Below are 6,365 nucleotides of genomic sequence, written 5' to 3' on the forward strand. Positions count from 1 at the left end.
CCAGCTTCTTGTGCCCCTCCAGCCTTCTCAGTCAGTAGAGCATGGGAAACTGAAAAGTCCTTGGCGAGTATAAGCATTACCTAGCAACAACTAAAACATCGGTGTGTTATCAACATTGTTCTCCTCCTAAATCCAAAACACAGCACTGTACCAGCTCCTAGGAAGGAAATTAACTCTATCCCTGCTGAAACCAGGACAAGGACCCTCTACCTTACCATTTCAAAAAGTAGAAGACCTGTATGGAATGTAAGTTTGATAGATTTGCTGGGTTTACGGCATATTTTTTTCTCTTTGTTAATCAACAAAAATTTTATTTTTCAGTAACAATTTTATTTATGCTGCAGTAAGCTAACGGTAAAAACGTTCTGCTCAACTTCTGTCCTCTGACTCAATTTAAAGATACAAGAAGGGGAATCTAAAAAAAACCCTGTAATGCATTACTTTTGTTGCTATTCCCTGTATCCCTGGGGATAAAAACCAGATTTTGCCTGGTTGGGGAAAAAAGCGGTAAATGAGTTCACAACTTAAGCAAAGAAGATACTGGTTAGTGAACACCATGGTGCTCATCATGTTTAGGTAGGAGACAATTTTAAATAGGTGCCAGCAGGCAAGTACTTGCCCTGCTTGTGGGGATAAAGTATTGAAGAATTTTGAGGAAGGCAGCCCCAAACAAGCAATGTTGGCCGTGCTATCAGGCAGACGTGCCTCTGCCTATGGAATAAAGCTGTGTGCTACTGGTAGCTTTACCTTTCCATATTTTTCTTTTCTGTTTTGCATTAAATGTGTTGCACAAGTAACTGTAACACCCTTACAATGTGGTATTGTTGCACATTAATCTAAGGGAGCTATGGGAACAGATACTGCCTCAGAAGGGAGACGGGTTCACCTTCAACATAAGAGAAGCTAATTTCAAAAACATTCAATAGATTTTCAATAAATGATGAATCTCTCTCAAGACTACTCTGAAAATAAGACATCTCTACCACGATTTCAAGGGTCATGTTGTGGACTGACATTTTGATAAGAGTTCTTTTAGCATGAAAAGGAGGTGGAGAAGTATTTGTTTCCTCCTGCAGGTAATCATGCCTAGCATGCCAGAGCCCAGCCTGTGTTAGGGGTATTGTGCAAGGAGCTTGCCAAATGCTGATTCCATGGAATATTGGTCATTAGCCTAGATTAATGGAAGGCTTTTTCAGGGTTAGAGAAAAATAGGCATAACACTAATGCTGGTGAAATATATTGTGTGACTCACCCTGAGCAAATGCTTCCCAACCAAGGGATTAAAAGAGTGGGATTTCTGATACTTCTACTAATTAAATGACGGGGACGGTATTCTGAATATTGATGTCTTGGATGATGTTCCAGTTGATAACCATGCAGATGAATGAGACTAGGGAATAGGGGAGAAACGGCCTTGCATGATGCTCTCTCTTTGAAAACCCATGGCACAATTACAATACACTGTAACTTAAAATTAGGCCTGGAGCTGTTAAAGGTTTAGAGCTCACATAACACCTAACAGCTCACTTAAATTTTGACTTGTCTGTGCAAGAGAAAGGAGGAAACTCCCAAAATAGGTTGCTGTCAGTATCTCAGTTGTTTTTTGCTTCGGTTACTGTAAGCTTCTCCTGTTTGGCCCCACGGTTCCTCTGTTCTCTCCCTCACATCTGTCCTAAATGTTTCTGCTAAAGTCATATTCGTTTCCTCCCACACATTAGCACTCCATTGATTTCCTGTCACTTGCCATGTCAAATTCAAGCTGTTCATCTTTACCTACAACGCCCTTATTGTGTGCCCCCGCCTATATATCCAGTTTCATTTCCTCTGACTCCCCTTCCCACATCCCTTATCTGGAAATGACCTCAGTTCACAGGATTTGTGGCCCACAAAAGAAAAAGCAGGAGTGAAACTGCTTTTAATCAAAGCCCTGGTTTCCATAGCAAGTCATACCTGCCTAAATGAAAGTATGATTTTTAGGCCAATATAATCAAACCAAGGCAGCTTTCTTTTGGGGTATTCCTTTTATCGTTGTTTAAACTTATGATACATACATTAGTTTGCATTGGCATGTGGAAGCTAAACAGATAAAACCATTTTGAGAGCCAATATGACTGTTAGAGCTGAAAAGAAAATAATTTTCTTCCATTGTACATTTTTGCGATTTCAGAAGAAAAAAGAAAAATCCTGTCTTCCCATTGAAACAAAGCTCTCAGAGCATTGTGAGAAATGAGAAAGACCTGCACCAGGAACATAACAGTGGGGCATGATAAGAAGATCGATTCCTTGTGAATCAAGCAGAACAAAGTCTTGATCCTGGGTGTTTCCTGATTTCTCACAATTTGCCTACTTATTAAATTTTTTATTGGTCTGGGATTCTGGAAGGAAGCTGCCTCTTCCTCTCTCTCTTGCTCAGCTCCTCTTCCTAACTTCCCAGCATGTCTTTTCCATTTTTTGTCTCTTTGCTTATTGCCTTTCTAGGTGTGGTACAGAAGAGATGGGCATCTAGAGGAGCATTAAGACAAGACTGGTATAAAGAAGAACTTTGCATGGTACACTTTACTAACTGTAACTGTGTATGTTTTGCCCAGGGATCTGTTCCAATGTAGCAATCTAATTACCCTATATCCCACCTAGGTATGCCTCTGTGGATAGGTACACCCGATCTTTGCTATGTCCTAATATGCAGTATGTCGTCTTCTACCCATTGTTGATGTGTCTTTGTATTTAGTTAATTCAGCATAGCAACTAAAATCACTCAAACTTTCTCATTTCCCTATCACTTTTCCCACAGTGAAATCTGATTACGTGGGGGATAGGTAGACTGGCCTTTTTCTCCTGTCTACACTGAAACAGAAGGCTACACCTACCTACATGTACACAGGGTAGCACTTCAACTCTTAGTAGCTCCCTCTTCAATTTTATGTACCTAGTCACATCACCTAAATGTTTGTGTGCAGGTTTTATGTTTAAGACCTGTTCAATCTTTCTTTTCCTCATCGGCAAGAAGATATGCATTTGGGAAGGCTTTTCTTGTTTAGAGAACCTAGAGTCAAACAATGGCTGAGTAAATTTGACACTCTTTTTCTTAGAAAACTCCTGCAAAATGTGTCACAAGGTGGGGGTAAGAAGTGTCCTGACTGCTGTCATAGTGTCACTGACACTGGCACAGGGGCGGCTATAAGTGTACAGTTCTCTTGAAATAAAAAAGATGAAGGGAGAAGCCAAGAACATACTGCATACTGCACGTGTGTGTCCATGTTTGTGTGATGGTTAGGGTGGGGTTTTTTTCTGAATTTGTTTGCTTTGAGACTGAAGGTGAAAACAAGTGGCTCTGTCTTTTATTAAAGTCATAGTAGGTCAAATTCACCCACAGTGTAAATGTGCTTTGGCTTCCTAGTTCTCCCCACCTGAGCTAGCGGTGACTGTTTTTCCAGCACGTTTATTCCAGTATCAGCAGAGATAAAGCAAGTTGAGGAAGAAGGGGTGGGGGCTACACTAGAGGCCAAGGGCAGGGAGCTTTTCATGCAGCCTCTCAAACACATTGATTGTAGTTTGGGATTTTTCAAAGCTGCACATGTTGAGTAATATCTGCCAATAAACACAGCTCAGTGGGTGAGAAATCTGTCTGCCTCTTGCTGAGGATTAGAAGAGAAAAGACACCAAATGAGCAGTTTCTTCACATGTGGGTCATGCCCCTCACTGGGGTACTTGCCCCTGACCTAATCCTGTTCCACTTTGTCTCCCTCACTCCCTCCTGTCTTCCTTCCCCCTTCTACTCCTCCACTGCTGCACTACTGGTGGTCTGGTGCATGTTGCACAGATGTTTTCCCCATGCTATTATAAGATTATTTTTCAAGTGGCTTCTTGGAACAGATGTTCCAGTGTGTGCACTCTCCTTCCCTTGGCTGAAAGTGCTCTGCACAAAGAGCAGATTGCATTGCTGCTCTCCTTTTGATCTGAAGAGCGAAAGCGAGAAAAAAAACCCACACAAATGATGCTGGTTTTCATTTCAGGCTGCTTGGCAATGGTGCACCTGGGTGTGTGTCTCCTGCTTCTTTTCTCCCCCATCACTAGTGCTGCTTGCAGATGTTTTTTTCTGTGCCTTTCTTCTTCAGCCCATTTTTTTCCCTCTGTGACCCAATACTTTACTCCCACTGCTTTTAAATTTTCTTTCATCTAACACTCTGGTATTCGTGCTTCCAAAATCATTCTCTGACCCATTGCCAGCACCTCATCTTCATCTTCTCCTTCCTTTGGCAACTCCTGGACTGTTAGGATGGATTAGTCTCATGTGTTTGGGTACGAGGCCTGTCCCCTTTTTTATCTTTTCATTTTGAGTTCAGATTCATTGCTTAGTTTCTCCTTCATTGCCCCAGTGAATTCACCTGAATGTTGCTGCTTCTACTTTTTCATTTTACTTACCCCATCGGGTCAGGAACATTTTCAAGAGTCAGAGGCCTTGCAATGTCAAGGGAGCATCTTTTTCAAGTGCCACTTAATTTATAGATTTAACAAAGGCATGACACAAGGAGATTGTGAAATGTGTGCTATATTTTAGGATCCTGTAGCTAGGTTTAACCCACTGAAACTCATCTTCTGGGATTAAAAAAATTTAAAAAATCTTTATTTGATCACATCCAGTCTTTCAAATAGACAGTATGTCAGCTTCAACTCCATGTGTTGGCCTTCCTTAAAAATTCAACTTACATGAATCTAGTCTTTAGGGAGAAAAATAAATATTGCAAATCTTTTCCGAGCCAATAAGATAGAATTTGGGAGTGGGTTCCTAACCTACTATTAATCAGCTTCGGATGATTCAGGATGATTTACATCAGCAGAGAATTTGGTTTGGATATGTGTTCAAAAAAAATCTGTCCATTCTTATTCTTGTTTTGATATGGCCAGCACTGTATGTACCCATTACTTCTTTTTATAATGTCCTCTTATGGAAAAGTTCTGCAGAATTTATTGGGCAATGATAACCTTGTATAAGAATGTATAGGATTCTCTAACAGGAAAATTATTCTCTATTGCATTCACAGTCTGTCCTAGATTCCTCCAGAAATGTTAATACTCTTTGTTGATTTATAGACTTGCAGAGAAATTTCTCTAGAACTCAACTGGGGTAAACTTATTAAGTATCATACCTTCCCAGGGAAGATTTAAACCGCAACTATAACCTTGTGAACCCTTCCCTTCTCTAGCTTCCCCTGTAAGATTATGCTAGGGCATTGTACTGCAGTGTGTATCAGCAATAAATAAATAAATAAATAAATAAGCAAACAAATAGGGGGATATATGCTTTGGCAACATTTCCCATCCACTAAACTACTCCTGCCTGTGAGCTGAGCCTGCAAGCATAGCTGTGGTTGTGACGCACTGCTCTCAAACTAAGAATACTTGTAAATCTGACCTATGGTTATAAATTCACCTACAATCCAGATAAGCCATTACAGGTAAATGACTCTATTTCCAATCACATTTGGGACCTGTCTACCACACATCCTCCTTCTCTGGAAATTCAGAAAACTGGCCTTTCAGTACTATTGCTGGCAGCTTACTTCTTGCTAGCCTTGCATTCTGCACTGAAGTACTAGAAAGCTGTCTTAGCCGCCTCTTTATTGTTGGTATCTAAAAGGGTAGTGGAAGGGAGAAGCTAAAGAAGAAAACCAACTGGTTTAATGATGATTGTCAACAGGCTTTTGAAAAAAGATCATATGATCTAAAACACGTGATGGCAGGAAACTGAATTCTCATGGTACAGGAAATCCAGTTCTATTTCCTGACCTTTCTATGTGATTGGTGTAACAGGTGACATTGTAAACATAGTCACATTCAGCATGAACCCAAAGTCTGCAGAAAAACAATAATCTATTATTTCAGTCAAAAAATTCATTGAAAATAGGCTGAAAAACAACCACATATTGGCCATCCAGGCCATTTCTTCTGACCCAAGGCCAGACCCACGCGTCATTCTGGACAAACATTTTTTTGCTTTCTTGTTAAAATTCTCTGTTGACAGAGATGCCATAGGCTTGCCAGCCTATTCCAGTGTTCAACCATTCCTGCTGTCCATATAGTGTTTCAGGTGCTGAATGACATTTGTTGTTGCCATTGTACAGGCAGATCCAGTAGGCTTTCTTCAAAAACTCACAGGGTAATAGTAGGAATACCTAGACTATCTCTGTTGGGCTTCTTTAAGCCTCTGATTTAGATGTAACCTGTTATCTTAAACCCTGGGGCAGCAGGCAAGGGTTGCTTTGGTTTGGTTTTGTTCATTTAGATTAAATAATAGAGAGGAAAGCTTAAGATGTCTTTATTTTCTTTTTTATAATAAATATTTATATAATTATGTAAAATAAAAA

Source organism: Aptenodytes forsteri, unplaced genomic scaffold (genome assembly GCF_000699145.1).
Source record: "Aptenodytes forsteri isolate BGI_AS27 unplaced genomic scaffold, ASM69914v1 Scaffold56, whole genome shotgun sequence".
Classification (NCBI taxonomy): domain Eukaryota; kingdom Metazoa; phylum Chordata; class Aves; order Sphenisciformes; family Spheniscidae; genus Aptenodytes; species Aptenodytes forsteri.